We start from the raw sequence: 21334 nt of genomic DNA on the forward strand, positions 1-21334 counted from the left end.
TATCAATGCATTGCATTGTGCTGAACTGCATTCTCCCCGCAGAATTCCAGTTGTTTTCTGCATTAAAAAGATCCTGATACACAACAATGAGTATTTATGCTTTACATTAGGTTGCCATTATGAAGCTCTACCTGCTCCAACTGTAGCAAACAATTATAATCCCAATTTCAGACCAGTGTGCCTTTTTACCAGGTTGTCAGATGAAATCCATTTCATTCCAGACTCATGCAGAATATGTACCAGTGTCTATATAACATTTTTATTGGATCGAGACCTTCACCAACGATTTATGCAGTTTATCCTTGAGTCCAAATTGATATTTTCTACCCAATTTGAAACCAGTTCTTCCAAGCATTGAAGACGTATCACATTCACAAGTAGTGCAGACAAACATTTTGACCTAACCCAAAGAAATACTGCCTACACACACTGCTGTGGCCAGCGTTAAAGCATTCAAATAAAACAAAGTTGAAAAACAATTAATGCATATTTATGTTAACATAAGATAAGGTCATGGTGTGCATTTTTTTCTTGTGTTTTTCGTGATGAAGGTGTGTGCATGAAGTGCAAAATGACTCATTACAAATCCATACATTAGCTGTAATTTTGTTTAAGTCACAGGATTCAAATCATGAAAAAAAAGTAGAGTCTTGACGGTAACTTGCACCGGGTCTTGCCTATGAGCCAGAAACCTCACCAGGGAGGCGTCTAGAGGGCATCCTCAACAGATGTCCGAGCTACCTCAGCTGGCTCCTGTCAAGGCAGAGGAGTATCTGCTCTACTCTGAGCCCCTCCTGGATGACCGAGCTTCTTAACCTATCAGTAAGGGAGAGCCCGGCCACCCTACGGATGAAACTCATCTTCAGCTGTATTTGAGATATTATTTCGGTCACTTCACCATAGGTGAAGTTAGAATCATAGATGGGTTAAAACATACAAGGTTAAAATAAAACTATTAAAAAAAAGTCATTTTTAAAACTCAGAGGGGTTTAGTGGTGGTGTGATACACAGCTGATAACAGCAATCCTATTGCTCCCATTGTTAAAGACAGAACTGTATCTTTCCATCACTAGTCCTCTAAAACCTTTAATGTGGATAAAACTAAAAAATCTGAATGTACATATTAACTTTTATGTTTTGTTTTTCTTATCACTTTTTAATATCTTGATAATTTAACAGGAGCAAATGTCACAATTATCTATTTAATGGTGTTCCAGAGGATCTAAATGCATGAATTTCATGACTAATAACACTAAAATTTGATAGCAGATCAGCTGGGTTCATTCTAATAACATGCATAAGTGAGCGGCGTAATTTTCTCCCTTCAATGGAATATCAACTATTTTTTTTCTTAATGGTGCCGTGAACTGTTGTTGGTGGCCACTGGAAGCTGACAATGTTTGTAATGAGTGTTGCCTTTTATCATCATAACATCATTACGATTGTGGTAATGATTAATTGGAGTTAAAACATTAGGAGCAGCACCTTTAAAGATCGGCCTCTTCCTTTTCATCTGCCTCACCATTTATGTCCCCAAAGGGATTAATAAACTGCCACATTCACTTAATAGGTGCAATCACAATAGCTGCGCACGCTTTGATCATCTGTTTGATGGGCACAGCATATGCTGCCACAGTGGTTCCAAACCAATTTTCCTTGATGACCCCCCTTCATGCAAATACTAAAAAGCCATGGACACCCCCACCCCGCGCTGAAACCATGCTTTGTTCTGTGCTTTTATTTGTGGGTTTCTCTTCATATACAGTGTCCAATCACTAAAACTGCCATCAAATTACCATACATAAATGTTTTCTGCTTTTATTTTTTCATATATTATTTAAACAACTTCCATCCTGCTCAAAAAATACAACAAAAAAAAAAAAGAAAAGAAAAAAAAAATCAATTATCGCCGGGATTTAAACCCATTAAATGCTCTTTATGGGCTCATTATGGATTCATTACAAAAAAAAAATTTAAAAAATTTAAAAAAAAATTAAAACATAAAAACTCATATTTTCCATATCATAAATATTAAATTCTCTGTTGGTGATGAGACACTTAGATATGTCAATGATTATGAACCAAAAGGATTCGGGTTGAGGTTATTTTAGGTTATTTCTTCTGGGATCCCTTATGGCAAAACTACACATATGAAGGAAAAACTGATACAAAATCATCACATGACAATATTTTCCAGCTTGTTTTCATCAATCAGTTGATCGCCTTCAGACTTCCTCGTGCAATCATTTTCATACTTTTAACCCCTTAAATGCCTGTTTGACTAATTGAGTTATTAATTATTCATTGAAAAGCCATGAAAGACATGTTTTTATTCTAGAAAGTAAATTTACAGCAATGCAGCCTTGGTGCTGATAAGAGCCATGGATACGTCTAAGATCAGCAACAGAATGGATTTGTTGTCATTAAATTTTTTTTAATGTAGTAAGAGATCATTTCTCTGGTGTCTTTTGACTGGCATTAAAACTCCATATTTAACTCTCCATGTCTTTGCAGTTTAAAACTGCAGTTTTCCGTTGGAGGACGACTTGTGATATTTGATCAGTTTTACATTATTCCTCCAGATTCAGTTGGACCACCACTGTAGGCCGATGCTGGAAGCCCTGGTAATTTTCCAGTTTTCTTGAGGAGCTGTGTGACCCCAGATGGACAACCAAAAATGTCCCTGTGTGTCTGTGAAATAAATTTCAAATCAAAACCTAATCGGAAAAAAAACATGGAGCTCCCATCACTCCATAACAATTTTTTTTAAAGATTTGAAAGTTTTATTGTACATTTTACACAGCAAGCCAAACTTTTAGGATATGTGGTTTTGCATACAAAATTTCTAAAAGGGAACCATGGGCATGCACGGCTTTCCAAATATGCCAACCAGAATGGGTGTAAACATGTCTGCCTTTACACACACTTCTAAGCCCAGATGTGGGAGAAACAACACACAACTGACTTTAACCTAAATGTTTTTTTAACTTTGGTTAAATTGTGTTAAAATGTTGAAGAAAATGAGTGTTTTTACTTCAGCAAAAACAGCTAAATATGTGTCCATGGCTTCTTTTTCAGCTCCTCGACGTTGTCACATCACCAGATCTTGGCATGAAAGGTCTTTTTAGAAGTGAACACCCAAGAAAAGTCTCTAAAAGAGAAAGTTGTGAAACCAAAAGACAAAATGCAAATGAAATTTTAATTCCTTTTGAGACTACCTGTTGCTACACCTGACGAGTATGCGCACATGCTGCCTCGTCTCAATATACTTTACTTCTATGGGCTTCGATTTCAGCATTCTGATGCAACAACCTGACAGTATATCCTCTGTGTGTGTGTGTGTGTGTGTGTGTGTGTGTGTGTGTGTGTGTGTGTGTGTGTGTGTGTGTGTGTGGCGTTTTAGCCCTGTAAGATACTCTTGTTTCAGATTACATCCATGCATTGCTTCCTTTACCTTGTTTGTGTTTTTATTTATTTGTAGCATCCTTTTTCTGTTCTGTGTGTTTTCCTCTCATCTCACTGTGTTTGTGTGTGCACAACCTTGACCACCAAACACAGTCACACTCACACACCAAAGTGTGTGTGTGCTTTGAATACAAGGCAGGGCATGACGGTGGGAGAAGAAAAGCAATTTCTCTCGTATCCAGGGGCAACGCAGGTAACAGGAGGATAAGCTGAAAGGATGCCTTCTTCGCTGCGTTCCATAAGCCTCGACACATGCTTGAAGATTTTCTCAGCCCCCAACAGGTGGTTCAGAACACACTGCATCATTCTCATCATCGAGGGGATTTATTTTTATATCAAATTTCCACCGGATCATGTAAGACGTCAGCTACACTGTCAACACACCGTTCTGGCAGACCTGTATTCCAGTCACAAGTTGCACGCAGCTGATTTCACTGATTAGTTTGTCCTGCTTGGTTGGAGGCGCATTAATCAGTGAAATCACCTGATGTATTCATCATGTTCGAGCTGAAACCTGCAGATTCACGGAATGCCCCATCAAAAACAACCCAGTAATGAGCCTTTCCCAAACTTATAGAGTTTCACCGCCCTGAAGTATTGAAAGGTTTGCAGCAATGATTAGTGATTACAGGCATTTATATGTCTGGACAAGTTCAAACGGAGGATTGAGGCAAAGAAAAGGTTTTTTTAAGAGACGGTGAAAACCATATAGAGCATATTTATAGATATATATGCACATACGTGCACTGTTGTTCCCTTTTGGCTTGTCCCTCTGAAGGCGTCACCTGAACCACAGCTATCAGCATAAACGTGCACTATAATTACTGTTATTTGTACATAATGTTCATATTATGGAAAAATATAATAGTTGTATTATAAGGCTGAAGACTATAATCATCATAATAATAATAATACAATAAGAATAAAACTATTTAAAAAAAAAAAAAAAGCATCACTGTGGTGGAAACTTTGCTCAAGATCATGTTGAACACTGCAATACTTGTCTTTTGTGCTCTGGTGGAAACCAGGAAGCAGGGGATTGTACTGTAGTGATTTTGGCATGTCACATTCAATTCAACTTTATTTGTATAGCACCAATTCACAACAATGTTGTCACAGGGCACTTTACATACACGAATCAACATACACGTCATTTCAAGCCAATTCATACATATCCTATAATAGAAACCAACTGATTGCATCGAGTCATGACTTCGATCCAATCCCCCATCCTGAGCTGCACGCGGCGACAGTGGGAAGGAAAAAACTCCCCTTTAACAGGAAGAAAACCTCCGGCAGAACCCGGCTCAGGGAGGGCAGCCATCTGCCTCCACTGGTTGGGGTGGAGAGGACAGGAAAGACAGATCAACATGTACAACTGCACTTATTCAGTGACTCACATGGTAACAAATAGTAAAAAGAAAATAAAAACCATTTAAAAAAAAAAGGTTTTTGTTATATTTTGTTAAAAGTCCATAAAAATCACCTCTTTTTTTTTTTTTTTTTTTTAAAAGTGCTTCTCCTATGATGGGTCGGGCTTTAAAGTCTAATGGACGCAACCCACTTATTTATACCAACTGTCACCCCACAAACGCATTTTTCATGCTATCATTTAAAATGGAAAAAAGCTGGCTTTCCACGAGTGTAGCTTCAATACCAAAAACGTCATAATCCAGCAAACACTGTGTTTTCATGCTTTATGTTAGCAATGACTACATAAAATTTTGTATCAAATGAAGGCTTTTTTTTACATGACTGTAAATGACACAACTTTCTGTGGACTGAAATATTTGCATGATAAGAGTGTGAACTTCTTCACTGTTAGAGAAAATGTCAAACAGTGCAATATTGACACATTCAGACAAAACAGGATCGTTTTACATCTCTATAAGAGTAAAATATTGCAAGTCAATTATATTTTGTATTTTCATACTTTATCTATGAAAAGTTTAAACTATTTACAAGCAGAACTGTTAACTAAGTCATATATTACCTATCAGTCTAATGATCTCATGGCTATAACATTTGTGAATGAGATAAGGGAAAAACGTACCAAGAACTGGTGCAGCTTTACAATAACCAGAATTTAAAATAAAAAGACATAATTGTTTTTAATAAAAGCCGCCCCATGCAATCAGACCAAATATTAAGGAATTTTTTTGTATAATTGCAATTTTATTTAGGTATATATATATATATATATATATATATATATATATATATATATATATATATATATATATAAATAAATAAAAAATTCTCCACTGCCTCTCAGACTGCACAAGCACTGATTATTGTCATAGATCAGGGGTGGGCATTTCTGGTCCTCGAGGGCCGCAGTCCTGCACATGTTAGGAGTTTCCCTGCTGCAACACACCTCACTAATGTCAGACTTAATTAGCAGACTGGTGCAAAGCTTGACATGAAACTCTGCACCAGTCTGCTCATCAGCCATTGATTTGAGTCAGGTGTCCTGCAGCAGGAAAACAATGAACATCTACAGGACTGCGGCCCTGGAGGACCGGAGATGCCCACCCCTGTCATAGATTCAGTTTAAAATTGATTCTCATCATTATTATTTATTTTTATTGTCCCTGAGGGTGGTGTTTGGGTGCTTTCTGTGGTATGCTGTGGCTCTCTGGCTGCAGTTGCTGTGGGTGTGCAGCTCACGTCATTTGGCTGGGATCTCTCCCAGTAACTCAGGCAGGTTCATTTCCATATTTCTGTCATCTGATTGGTTTTGTCACTGGAATGATTAGCCGTAGCAAACGGAGCAGGCAGTTAAACTGTTACCATCACACTTAATTTGCTTTTTACTTTATTGTTTCTGGTTGTTGCATTTCTGAACAAATAATCTCCTACTGAAAAACTGCAAGATGATTTTTTTTTAATCATTCCAGGATGTCAATGTTGCTTTTCACAGAGCTACTTCACTCAGGGCAGAAAGCTGTTGGAGGGTGTTGTCGTCCTTTTCTCCTAAATCTCTATTAAACCATTGATCAGAAGGTTACATAATTCAAAGCTGGTTGAAATGAGAAAAAAGATCAAGTCAGAGGATTCAAGCTAGAATTGACTTAGTAAAAGAAGATTGGACACATCTCGAGAGGAGGTCTTGCTGATACCCTTAGCTGCTAAGCTAATACATCAAATGCGAGTGTCCCAGGTTCAGCCTGAAGATCTCGCCTTTCATATGAACGTGTATTTCTGTTGAAAGCATCGCTTCTTCTGCAGGACCGTAGCCGCCTCCTTATTTGGTCCTGGCGTTGAGTCAGTAGGTCAGGAACTCTGTTTCTGCTTCTTCGATGCTCTTCTCAGTCTGTTTTTATTTGTTATAGAGTCACATTAGGTCATAATCAAAGAATCTATTGATTAAATACTGATTAATAAAAATAAATAAAAAAAATATGTAAGATATATATTTTTGATTGAAAAATGAATATGTAAAATATACTTCCAGGGTCACCTGTTAGTTACGTGGCATCTTTTCAGTTTCATGTAGGAAGAAATGTTTAATGGATATTCTGTGAAGATATTACGAAGCTGAGAGCTGCCACGTAAAAAACAAAGAAAATTATAAATACATAAATGTCATTTCGAAATGTTAAGCTAGCTGATCTTACTCTCTAGTTCACCTTGATGCGTAGAGATAATTTAATGATTTATGTCATTATTTCCAGAAAGGCAAACAAAATAACACGAAATGATCTTATTTTATTTTGGGTTTTGTTGGATTTCTGTTCCTTAGTTTCTGGGCCTGTTTTTGCTTTTATTTTGTACTTTTGCTGCTGCTACTACTGCTTTCTGCATGGTTTTGCATCACCTTCTGTTTATCACACCTGGTTTCGTTTGCTTATAACCTCAGCTGCTGCTCATTTTGTGATTAGTTCTGTGTTTTAAGACTCCGGGCTTTAAGTTGCCTCTTGCTGCATCAGTTTCATGTCAGTTTCTCTTTTTAGTGTTTGGATGGTTTTCCTGTAGGTCGTCTGTTTTTGCTCAAGTCATTAAAATTCCAGAGTCAGTTCGCTGCTTTCACCTGCATCTGAGTCAGTTTTCCTTATCTTTTCACCACAACACACACACACACACACACACCTTGCAGTCATAGATTCTGCCCAGTAGGGAAAGAGAGAAATCAAAACAAGAACGAGTCGTTTTCAAGCTCACCTTCAATATTTTATGGAATTTTAAACTTTTTTTTTTCCATCTGAAGCTTCCATGTTACAGTGGATGGTTTGTGTGTTCCAGCTCCAGGCACGAGAACTCATGAAGAAAATCCATGCTTAAAATTTTTTGTTCATAACTAAAATATTTCTGGTCTTTTTCAATGTTTTTAAAACAAAAAATATATATATATGAATTATTCCTCCATGTCTTTCATTCTGACCATAGCAACATAACTCACAAAGTGATGCCAGTTTTGGTTTAATTTTAGGGAAATATCAGAAATGCAATGAGGAACAAGTAAATACATTTTTTAGGGTGATCCGAATCACCGTCTGGACCCAGGTATGTTTTTAAAGGATTGTTTACTGTTGAGAAATCAAGATCATTTTACAATAATAGCCTCTAACTCCGCAGATAATGCCAAGAATCATTAGCAATACTACTAATACTGACATAATAATAAAGTACATTAACAGCTAACCCAAACTCCTCCATTAGAGACTGACAAGGATTCAAGAGGAGCCATGACATCCATCTTTATGATTTTGATATTTGCTTGAAGTTTACATACAATAATTTCATTCAGGTCTTTCCACTCTGTGACATCAAATGACAGCTACATTTTGTCATGTGGCCCTGCATAGACACCAGCAACTGGATATCAACACATTGGCTGTTTTGAAGTACCAGAATGCAGGGCCAGAGTGTGAAGAGCTGCAGAACTTCTGCAGATCGTGGCTTCAATGAAGACAGAAATATCACATGATCGTTGTTACAACCCTCCAGCTTGCCAGTGAAAGACGGAGAGGTTTGGAAGCATTAAACCCACAAATAAGTTCTTTTAAATAAAAAGATGTTTATTTGCAGGCATGAAATTTGCCTGTGACAACCAGGCAGGAATGAAGGACCAGAAGAAAAGTTGTAACAGGTCTCACCTGTTAACAAGTCACAATATAACCCAGAAAACAGCAGTGTCAAAAGTACTTAAATAAAGAACAGCTAGAACTGTGGCAGTTCACAAAACACCCCTACTGGGCTCACAACACAAAGATACAAAGTACAAATCTGTACTACACCACTAAACCACATTGCAGGCCGACGACGGGCAAAGTGAGGCAAACTGAGCAATCAACACTCAGCTGCCCTGATGGTCTGCCAGCCTGCTCCTTAAACAGGGCTGATGAGCTGGGCCAATCCTGGAGAGGGGACGGTACAGCCAGCCAACCAGAGGAACGGAGCGGTGCAGCCTGTCGCAGGAAGGAGATACAGCAGCGAGCGGATGGTCTGGATGGGATCACATGGTCAAATTTACATGAAGTGGTTGAGGGACGTAACAATCGTGTTATGACTCTGACTTTGACATGAATGCTAAGGGTGGGAAAATCAAATCAAAAATCAGGATTTTTTTCTTCACAATTTTAAAATTGATTTTTTTTTTTGTTAAAAGATCTTTTTTTTTTTTTTTCAAATCAATAAAATGAATCCACTATAAATTTTTTAAAATAAATTTTATTGATCTTTCTACTTGTCTTCTTGGGCATGATAGCAGCAGAATGATGATCTGACTGCCGTGTTGTTTTTTTCACTTTGAAATGGAGAAAAATGACGAGCAAAAAAAAGTTTTGTACATTTTTTTTGTTTTTGTTTTTAATCTACAAAAATCAGCAATATCGCATGATTGTGAGAATCGCAATTTAAATTGAATCGGCACCCAAAAACATCAGAATCAAATCGAATCAGGACAAAAGCATATCGTCACAGCCGATGCTAATTAATGCTTCATCATATTTAGGTTTCCGTTACCGTCCTAATGCTTATCTGCATTATCCTGCATCAAGCAAGTAATTTACCACAGAAAGAGGAAAAATTTCTCCCACGAACATTTAGGTGTTTACATCAGTTTATTTCCCATAACATATCTTATTTTCTCACGCTTCACCCCCTATAATATTACCACATATCTTAATACTCAGTGGAAGGTGTGTTTTGTGTATGTGTGTGTGTGTGTTGCCTTCTCGTGCCTGTAAATCTGAAAATGTCAAATATTAGTTATGAAGTCAAATATAACTTCAGTTTGTGAAACTTAATGTGTTGATCCTAAACTGTTCCAGATATATTTAGGATGGAGATATGCGTGTCAGCTTTATCTTTGCCAGAGGGCTACAGTATGTCAGCATGTGCAGCATTCATAATGCTAACATCAAAGATGTTGACCTACTTTCTGAAAGTATAGGAGCATTACTTTTCCATGCTAAAACTATTAGCTGAGCTGTTTTTTTATGGTTGCAAATGCTGAAGCATCAAGTTTGATTTTTCTTTACTTTATTACTGACAGTTCCCCCCAACCAAAGAAGGAAAATCTTTTTTGGAAACCATGTTTCTTGGAAGCTATTTGTGCAGGTAAAATTAAAGCTTAATAAAATTAAACCAAAAGACTACTTTTTCAGGCTTGTAAAACTGTATTGTCACAAATAAAGCAACAGAGTACAATCAAATCAAAATTTATAAATTATATTAAATACATATATATATATATATATATATATATATATATATATATATATATATATATATATATATATATATATATATATATAAAATATCATAGCACCTTTCATACATAAAGTGCTTTACATTTATTGAAACAACAAGTAAAACAATTAGACGTATAATCATTCACACACACACATACTGAACACACCCCCAATCCCATGTTGCATGGCAAAACTCTGTGATCTTCTGTCTCTTTAACCATTTAATGATAATATAATAATAATAACAATGATAAAGGTATGAATAAACATACAATACCTGTTGTGTTGCCTGAATGCCCTGATAGTGGTGGCCCCTGTGAACCTACTCAGGTTTGGAAGGACTCTTAGTCCTACCTCAGCCACTGTCACGCCATGGACAATGACATGGTTAACTGTTGCTCGCATCTTGTCCGTAACGATGGTTCGATGTTGCCTTGCTCTTCCTCCTGGACCTTCTCATCTTCCTCGCAGCCAGCTCCTCTCCCTCCTTTGACTGGAACTCCTCTCCCCGCTGATTCTGCCTTCATCCTCTGTGTTTGTTTGGTATTTTCAGCAAACTGTGCACTCTGAACTGGCTTTTCTAGGTGTGGTCATGTCATTGGCAATACTTCAATCTTGAGTTGTTTTGTGTAATGTATGACTCCAGGTGTGTTCGTTGTGTTCAAATATTGCTGACTGTGGGAAGCATTTTGCATCACATGAACTTTCATTTGAGAATGTGAGCAGAGCTCTTTTGCAACTTGTGTTTTAGCAAGACTAAATGTGTTAAGATTTATGAGAATGGAGGATTGTGTTTTGTGAATTGTGTCTTCATGTGAAACATGTTTATGATATTGGCAAATGAGGGCTAGATTTATTAAATGTGTTGAGACAACTGGTTGTTTGGGTTAGAGGATTGGCTTTTGTGTTTTAGCATTGAAGAAAAACTCTAATATTGGCGCCCTCGTGTTGGATTCCATGAACACTGCTTAGAAATTTATCTGGATCCTACTTTTATGTAACGGGCCTAAAGATTCTGTCACACCTCTGTCATGATGTAACGCAGTGCTTCCTGGTTTCCTTTTAGACACGTTTATTTGTACAGCACCTTGCATGTACAAGACGTTTCAGTGTTTTCCATAAAACATTAACAGCATTGCAGGTGGTGTTAGGAAGCATAAAAGACAACGACTTATGGAAGATCAAGATAAAATAATAAATTATAGCCCTCTGAGTTAATAAAAAAAAAAAAAAGTCACATTTTTGTCACATGCCATCTTTTACTTAAACAGACATATTTCTTTTTCTTTCATTACATTTGAGTTTTCAATTAGTTTATTCATTTTAACTATTCCATATAAATATTTATAAAATAATATATTTTCATATTTATATAATAGAAATATTCTGTACTAGCATCATGTTCTTGTCTTGTTTGTCACTGAGGTAAAGTTGGTAATTACATGTACTTGCATGTAGGAAATTTTGTACTAGATTTGTTTATTCTTCAGAGAGTGGCAGTGTGTTGTGTGACTGAATGTCCACTGAAGTGGCAAAATTGTAAACATATATCCACTTAGGAATATACTAGAAATCAGCCTCCACTATAGTATCATGATGCATTAAAAGGTTTAAACAACTAAAAGTAAGATCAGTTAAATGTTCAGATGCAGATTTTATGAGAAACAAAATGTTTTTAACCTGGATGTAAAAGTAGCGAGAGTTTAATCTCCAGTTTGTTGCTGCAGCATACATGCTTCTCCATGTTTGGTCTGGACTCTGACCTTGACTCTGGTCTGGACTAGTTGACCTGAGGCTCTAAGAACTCTCCTTGGCTCATATTCTCTGAACAGTGCAAACTTTTCTCAGTTTTTTACCTCCTTGCCCCCCGGTGATGTCAGCTGCACCGAGTTTCTGTCTTTGTGAAACTGTCAGCACATTTTTCAGAAGTGTTGCCTATTAAGTGGGCAATAAATAAGATTTTTTTCTTATTTCTAAATAGAAAATCGATGCTCCATTGAGGGGGAAAACAAACAGCTGAGTTGAGAAAAGTCTGTATTCCAGAAATTAGCCATGTGTGGTATAAAATAAAATATATTTAAAAACAAACCTTATAGCTCAAATTTGAATAAATGTGTTGCTATAACAATCTTTATCCACATTTAAATACACCAGATGTGACAGTGACTATGTTTATCTCTGACAGCAGCTGTAAATGTGATTGTCAGTTTATAAGACACTCTTGCAGGAAACCTCCTGCCATTGCAGCTCCACCTGTCAACACAGATGACAGCTATTGTGCTGTGCTACTTTTGGTATGAATGCATCTTTTTCAGACTGTATTCGTTGTAAGGGAAAAGTCCCATGTCAATGCCAAATGAAACCCAAAGATAACGTACTGTTCTCCGTTTGCATCTCTGGTAGACAACACGCAGCAAAGAAATCAGGTCAAGATAGAAAGTGGAAGACTCGTCGAGATAGACGGAGGGAGAATAACAAGCAGAGAAGCAATAACAGAAGCAAAACGACCGAGATAGACCCAAAGAGTTCGGGGAAAGTGAGAGGAGAGATTTCTGATTGTGAGAAATGGTTCAGAAAAATAGGCAGAGCCAAAGATGGGAAAAGAAAGAAAGATGGATAAAGCGAAGATGAAGACGCGTATGCTTTCAATAACATTCTGTTAAAGACGTTTTTACACTGTTCCGTCCCCTGGGAGTACCTGCAACCCCACACCCACAGATGGAGACAAGACAAGTGCAGAAGATTACAATATTTATTAGAATCATTTGTAGGTAAAATTATTCTGGGGGAGGAAGGGGCATTAGGTTGTGACAGCTCAAGGAAAACAATATAACAAAACAAGACGTGACTCAGAGGCTGCCTTTTAACCAGAACTAAACAAAATAAACACCTAACTAACTAACCTACCAAACAGAACTTAACTAAAACATATACTGTAGGAGAAACTGTTATATATGGCTTTTGTATGTATTTAGTATGAGACATATATGCATTGATTTGTTGTGATTCTGTTGTATTTTGTCGTCCGTTTACATAAAGTATAAGCATTGTATTCATTTGAGAACTGCTTTCTCTTAGTTATATTTTATTCTTGACTGGAATGTGCTGACAACGTCTGCAGGAAGATCTGCTCCTCGGCCTTGGTTAGTATAAAGAGAGAGAGAGAGAGTTTCCTGTCGTTTATCTGTTTCCTGCCAGTTGCCAGCTCACCTTGTCCACATTCCTCCCCACACACCTGTTCCGTGCCATGGCAGACGAGCAGAGGAAAGAAAATCAGCCTCCAGGTGAGACGCTCTTTTCAAGGGTGACCTCCAGTAATGAAAAACTGTGGTGGGGCAGATTTCCAGTGTAGTTACTGAACAACACCTGGGGAGATGAGAGATTATACAGGTGTTCTGCACATTTTTGGTTTTCCTTTTCTTTGTTGCTTTCTTACTGCTTTACAACAGATTGATTATACAATTTGATCTTTAAATGACACCGTAGACCCTGTAACGTTTGGATTTTTGTGATCTTAACCTGAGAGCTGCACAGTATTCATCCATTAAATTAGCTTGGTAACAGACAAATAGCTTGAAAGTGATGAAGTGGGACTGTTATGGACTGGTGACCTGTTCGGGATGTACCTTCCCTCTCACCCAGTGATTGCTGGGATTGGCCCCAGCTTCTCGCAACCTGAATCGGACTAAGCTGTTAAGAAAATAGACGGATGAACTGGGAAAAGGTTGTGCTCACAACAGGAGCTATGATTAAGTGCACGGCACTGTGTGTCAAGGGAGAAAATAAAATAAAACTGTATAAAATGAGTTGAAAACCTTTTGGGGCACATAAAAAAGGATGTATTTTCTATTTTCTCTCTGTTTTGTGGCTTGAAGTGATTTTACAGAATTGTACAGTTATCTGCAACTTGTTCTGAAGTGTAAAATTTATTATAAGACTTGTTTAAAAGAAATAGGCGCAGCTGTGGAGGGACGTTTCAGGAAGCTGTGCAGAAAAAATGTTACAAACCTTAAAGAACTTCAGTAATATTGCAAAGAAAAGTCTGTTCATAAGTTAATATATTTATTTTCCATTGCAGGATTTTACATTTTAGATTGTATTAGTTCATATACACAAGAATAAAAATACATCAAGGTGACAGAATTAATACAACATAGTGTGATAAGAATGATAAGAATAAACACATTAGACACAGTAACACTGAAAATAAGTCTAATATTAAGGACTGAATGCTGTTTGGGCTCACCATTAATGTAATTAGTTCTTAAGACACTTGTACAATTTTCCACAATGTTAAATGGAGAAATGATACTAAATGTAGAACCCATCAGACTGAGGCTTTCCCTCAACAGTAAGGAATATCAAAGGATGTCGATCTGATGTGAACGCATGAATTTGTTTTATTGATCGTTACAATGTAGGATACAAAGAACAATTTTTAGTTAGTGTAGCCCGGTCTAAAATTTCATTACAGACCCCAAAGACTAAAATATAAGTATGTTAACAACCTTATTAAAATGCAATAAACATTGTTAATCACAGTAAAACATAGTTAATTTTTTCTGTTAAAATCTGTTCATAAATACTTATAAAAGTCAGATATAAGCCAACCAAAGGTTTTGTCATTTAGTTTTGTCATTTAGTACATTCCACAAGTTTGTTTGGAATGTACTTATCAACATGTGCTTTTGGTTACTAATCAACATGATTAGTTGTCAATATTGTATTTTCTGTTATCATATTGGTTGATGTAAACTCAATGTCCAATCACGTGCATAAGGGCGGGATCTAAGACAGGAAGTGAAGGGAAGCGACTAGAACCGAGGCATTCAGCGACTGCGTTCACCTGAAGGAGGCTGTGAAGCTAAGCTACAGGAAAAAAATGGTCAGAAAGCGTTGTGGATGCAGAGTCTACATTACTGTTTTGGACTATATAACCCTGTGATGAGTGAGTACTCGATGCATATGACTTTTGTGCTTCTACGAAATGTTTAAAGTACATAAATGTATGATGCTAATCGTGAATTAGCATGTTAGCATTTTACCGCGAGTTAGTTCATATTCTGTATGTAAAGTATATGATCTTGGATGAATATATTAAACTAATTAGAGACTTTTAATGCCCAGTGGACCGAGAGGAATTCTCTGGATTCTTCTGCTGTGGATAAAAAGAAAGAGAGACGAGTTTTACCGAGTGCATTTCACACAGCCTGTGAAGCCAAGCTGTCATCCCGGTTACAGAGAACGACCTGCATGATGACGGACAAGGTTTTAACCATCCCTGATCATAAAGATTTGTGAGTAAAAGCAAAGCACCTGCATCTTAATTTTGGCTTGTGAACCAAGGAAACGGCCATTTTTCTGTTTTTTTGGCCCAACCCCGAACGTCGTATCAGGCCTGCATATTGTTTTATTTGAGCGTCAAAGACTCTGATTAATTTCTGGTTTAAAATTGAACTTGAGTTAATGGGACTCACACATGTGTGGATGTTACATCCTAAACTATTGTTTAATGAAGTTGTGAAATCACTGAAAAATAACGGAAGAAATCCTTGAAACTTTATCTTCTAATTTTTATTTTTTATATTTACTAAATTTTAATTTCTTTTGACTTCAAACTTTCTGTGTTATGTCTTAATTGCATTACAGAATAACTGGTGTTATTCCAAGAAAGATTTCCAGCTACAGTTGTTATTTTGAGTGAACGTAAACTAAATTACATTTTCTCCTTGGGAGATGGATGCACCGCCATAATTAAAAAAAACATAAATAAGTTTAAAAAGCTGAAGGCAAACTATTACTATTTCTCCTGTTTATCAATATTAGTTTATTTTTATTTTAAGTAACGTACCCAGGGCCCCACTCATTGTACTGTCACCAATCTTAACCAAAGGGTTAATATCTAGTTGGGTTGGGTGCTACATTAGTTTGCACAAATTAAACCGAAACTAATTTAAAGGTTACATTTTTTTTTATGCCAGTAATTTAATATTTATGTTAATTAAAATATCTTCATTATCAATAAATGCAAAACAGGTTGCTATAGTAACATGATGTGCTCCATTTGTGGCCTATAATTTGTTTCCATTTGGGTTTTTTTTTGTTTTTTTGTTTTTTTTGTTATATATTTGCAAAAAAAAATGAAGGTAAAATTTTTTTTCCCTTTTTTTGCTTCACTGATTTCCAGATGTACACTGAAGGAAAAAAAAGATTTTAATGTGTTTTTCTTGACAAAACTGTTCAGCTTCGCCTGCTGTCGTTTATTTTACAATGAAAGAATCAGCCCTTGTTTGTTTAGTTATTTATTATGTCCCTGTTTTCCACAGCAATTCACTTTATTTATTTATTTTTTTCATTTTCTTGCCTCTCTGGGTATTTTTCCCCACCTGAAAATAATGCCTATGAAAGTATGTTGTTCAGCTAAGAAGGAAAGCTTGTTCCGATTCAGTCTTTGATGTCTCAACACTGAAATTCTCTTCTGAGAACTAAACAAGCAGCAGTCTGAGCAAGACTTCACTTGCCAAACGAAAGTGACAGCAGCGCAGACAAATCACTTACAGTATGTGGCATGGGAACATAATGTACAGTGACATGTGGAAATGGAATGACAGGACCTCAGGCTGTGTTACAGGAGATGATAAATCATACACTGAACAGGAGAGATGCATATAAAGATGTTTCAGAGGCAAAAGGGCACGCTGAGTGAGAAATGACATGTTTGATGCATGCAAGAGCTATATGAATCTACAATTTATGCACGTTAATGTGCCAAGCTGAACAAAATTCAGGTAATTTAAAATGGAAAAATAGAGGTGAGTTTTTTTTTCTCAATTAAAGCACAAGACCAGTGGAAATTCACACCCCTCTCTCTTCACACCCACATGCTCTGAACAAGGGATAGTTGCCCTTGACAACATGAGTTCTGGAGTCATTCAGGAAGTGCTGGACCACAAAAAGACAATGATCTGTGAATACAGTGGCAGAACTTTTATTTTGAAATTCCTTCATATGCAGGTGTTTATTTTTTTATTTTTATTTTTTTAGATTTACATAGAGTGTGGATGTGAAAAGATAAATCTTTGCTTTACTGGATCAAATTAACGTGCCGTTACCAGGCTTCTACACGCAGGGAATTCAGCTGTTTGGCTCAGGTGTGCTGGAGAAGGTTTGCATCCAAACGTTGCAGGATATAAATCTCAAGGACTTGGGCACCCCCGGTATATTCCAACATGACAAAGCCAGGACTCACGGAGCTCAGACTATGTAAGACTGGTTTACAGAACATGAGACATTATTTCCACCACAGAGCTCAGATCTGAACCTTAGTGGGAATCTTTGGGATATGCTGGAGAATACTGGCCACAGCATGCTAACTACCCTGTCAGTGTTTTCCAGTATTTTCCTTCTCAGGATCCTTCATGCTGGGGGCTGTACCTGCTCGGTCTGCAGAGCTGTCGCCATGGTGACCACCCGGTAAACTGTAATTGGAGAGTTCCTGTGGTGGCGGACTAGAAGATATCACTTCCTCTGCTGCAACAATCTGATTTTAAAGATTGGAGTTTCTCCATATAAAATGGGGGTGGGCGGGTGGGTGATCAAGGGCCTTTTTGTGTGCTTTATCTACATGAGTACATGACTGATAATGAATGATACGGTTTGTGTTTTTATACTTTTGTGGGTTTTATGTTTTGCACGTGAAGGCGCATATTTAATTTTTTAATTTAGTGTTTAAATGGCCCTGCGATGGACTGGCGAGCTGTCAAGGGTGTACCCTGCCTGTCGCCCAAAGTCAGCTGGGATAGGCTCCAGCTTCCTCGCGACCCTGAATTGGATTAAGCGGTTCAGAAAATGAATGAATGAATGTTTAAATGGTTGAAAATTGATATTTAATCATGAAATAGGTATTTTTATTATATAAAACACTTTTTGCTGATTTTGATTCGGTCCTTACAAGGTCTTGGTGACTGTTAATGCAACTCTGGATGAAAATAAATGCAGCATTGCAGAAGTTTATCAGCGTGCGATGCTGTAATTGAGTTAAAAGTGGCCCATGGAATGTTTAAACACTCAAACCCAAGTTTTATGGTTTATTTTCACCAATGGCATCCAAATGATGCAGTTTACTGATGGTTTTTTTTTTGTTTGTTTTTCTGAGGGACACCCTTCTATATGGGTGTAGAAAATGGATAGATAGATGGATGAAAGGGTAGAACCTGCACTAGAATCTCCTCACTGCCTCACTAGCCTATGTAAAACCAGGAAGACCACTTAGTCTATTTTAATTCTAAATCTGCATATGCAGCTTATTTTTTTTTTATAGTTTTCAAGGTGTTTTCATTTCTGCACAAGTAATTGTTGTGAAACAATTGGATATGAATATTTTTTCTCTGAATCACATCTGTTGTGACTGCAGCTGCCTCTGGTATCTTCAGGAAACAGCGTTTAGCGGCATGCAAAGCCTGTCCAGATGACACTTTATATTTCTTTTTTTTCTTTTTTGTAAATTTTTATGACTTAAAGAGTTTTTGAGTTATTTAAAGCAAGCGTGTGAGTATGTGTGTGTGGGGGGTGATTCAAATGAACACACAGCCTACACTCACTCCCAGTTCCTACAAATTCACACCACTAAAACCACTGACTTGAAACTGTTACCACCGATTACCCTTGAGAGACAAGCATAATGTGTATAATGAATAACTTCTTCTATGGTGTAACTCAGTGACTACCAGAGCAGAAAAGCAGACTTTATGGAGCAGCTCTGAGTTCGCTGCTGCTGGGCTGGGAGTCAGCAAAACATGAGTTCAGACAAGAAACCTTTTTCTCCACATTAATAGATGAACTTGATGTAGTTAAAATAAGAAGTTGCACAAAAGCAAGATGTTTTCTGGTCTCTTCTTGGTTTACTACAGCGTTTAGACACCAGTTGGTTGCCGTAGCGCACCAACATGATGCTGTTTACAGCTATCTAAAAACACCAGAAGTAGAAGGTGGTTTTGATGCTGGTTTGTGTCTTCTTCTGGTGCTTTTTATCTGTCATCTTCTTCCTGTTCCTCCTCTTCTCTGGTTTGCACCTTTTGCTGGTTGTGTGTCACTGATACAACTCAACCCTTCTGCTACGATTTGTCTGCCTCAACTGGCGAATAGCTAACCCCCTTGAAAAAGGACCAAATTCATGACGGATCCAGTAGACCAGTGTTTTTCAACCATTGTGCTGTGGCACACTAGTGTGCCATGAGAGATTATCAGGTGTGCCCTAAGAAATTACCTAACTTCACCTAATTGGACTAAAAAGCAACTCTGTGTTCATCCAAACAGGCCCCAGTGAAAGATAATAAAATTCCATCTCCTTGTGTTTATCTGATTTCTATTCGAGGCTTTGACAAGATGGACTTTATATTAATAATATGGACTTAAAAAAAACAAAACATTTTGGTTTGTGGTGTGCCTTGTGACTTTTCAGTGAGAAAACGTTTTCCTTGGCTCAAGAAAGGTTGAAAAATACTGCAGTAGACAGTTCAGACTGTCCATCTGCATGCATATCCATTTACTGTTACGCGTAAACGGACCTTTCCAAATTTTAGATGTTTCTATTTGTCTTGTGAAATGGTGGCCGGAAAACGATCAGCCTCCCCTCTGCCGCCCCTGTTGTCTGTTGTCACACATTTCTGCAGGGTTGGAGGGGTTAACAACTATTCCAGCTAAATAACTTAAGGTTAAAAAAAATGTCCTTTGTTTAAAGACATTAAACCTGAGATGCCTGAGACAGAGAGCAAAATGAAATGCTGGTTTTGGTTGACCAAAGTTGTAAATTCTCTTCTGTTCTAAGCAGACACAAGATGTTAACTTGTTGTATTTTAGCAGAGTCCAAAAGATAATTATATCATGTTACTTTTCCTTGAATCAGTTTTGCTCTAGTTTAATGGTCCTTCCCATTTTTCTATCAAAGTCAGGCTCTAACAGAGAGCAACATCTGACATGAAATGCACATGAACACGTGGCATGGTTACTCAGGTCATATAATTTTATTAGAGAAATGACCTGTGCATTTCACCTGACTGAAACATTACAACATGGAGATTATAGCCATTTTTAATGCCAGTGACCTGAATCATGACCTCTCCCAGTCATACAAATGATGTCCAAACATTGTCTCGGTTCACAAACTGTCCTGCTGAGTTTATTAAAGCCTATTTGCCATAAAACATGTAAAAACAATTCACCTCACAATTGTAAATCACTGATTCTTTAACACGTCTGTTCTCTTCACACAATAAACTTCACATTTCACTATGTGGATTTATACAAAGCAAGCAAAACTATTGAATTGTGTAATTTTGCTACTGCCACAGAGTGAAAAATGGATACAATTAAATATTTGTTTTATGACTGAAACTTGGATGTTTTCCAAGTGTGAAAACTAAATCTGTATATCTGCTATTATCTAGAGAAAGATAAAGTAGCTAATTAGATAAAACATTCAATAGATAATGACAAAACAGTCCTTTTTACTTTTGGTCTTCTTTTTGATTTCCTTGACTGCATATTTTTCTTTTTCAACTTTATCAGACAGTTTTGGAAAAAGAACAATAGAAATGAAACTGAAAATAGAAAAGTTGACAGCTTATCACACAAAAAAAATACTGAGGGTCTGGAGGCAATAGCATTTCCTTGAAGAAATAACTTGACATTGAGTCCAGAGTTGTGCTAATGATGAAGCTCAAGAAGGAAAAACTAAGATTTAACTATTAATATTGCATTCTTAGATAGATGGATGAATGGATGGATGTATTTTAATAATCCCAAGTTGGAAGAATCCATGTACATCAGTCCTTATGAAACAAACACCAGAACAGAATGTAAATGAACAAATATCTACAAAATACGTAGAGAGGGTTACATAATATGTACAGTTTAAGTGTAATTAGCCTGAAGTGGGATATGGTACAGTGAAATATTTTCCGATATAACAGTCCCTCGTGATGTTATCTTTGGCACAAGGATGTCAAAGATGTCATTGTCTCCAAGACTTCTGGACTTGCACATTAAAATAAATTAGACTGAAATGTGCATAATGGAGCCACTTTAAACTTTTAAACTCGCTGTTTCTGACTGTATTTATGACATGATGAACAAACATTCACCAGGAAGTTATTTATGTGTGAACAAACTTA

At 37.0% G+C, this 21334-nt stretch overlaps 1 protein-coding gene across 1 annotated transcript in view; it reads left to right on the plus strand.

Moving 5' to 3' along the window:
* Positions 1-3646: 3646 nt before the first annotated feature.
* cacng7a (calcium channel, voltage-dependent, gamma subunit 7a) overlaps positions 3647-21334 on the plus strand; it is a gene marked incomplete at its 3' end in the record, with an annotated part of 101665 nt that continues 83977 nt past the window's right edge. The window contains exon 1 of the mRNA XM_079258483.1: positions 3647-3658. The remainder of the gene's footprint in view (positions 3659-21334) is intronic.

Source organism: Telmatherina bonti (assembly GCF_933228915.1).
Source record: "Telmatherina bonti genome assembly, chromosome: 19".
NCBI lineage: Eukaryota > Metazoa > Chordata > Actinopteri > Atheriniformes > Telmatherinidae > Telmatherina > Telmatherina bonti.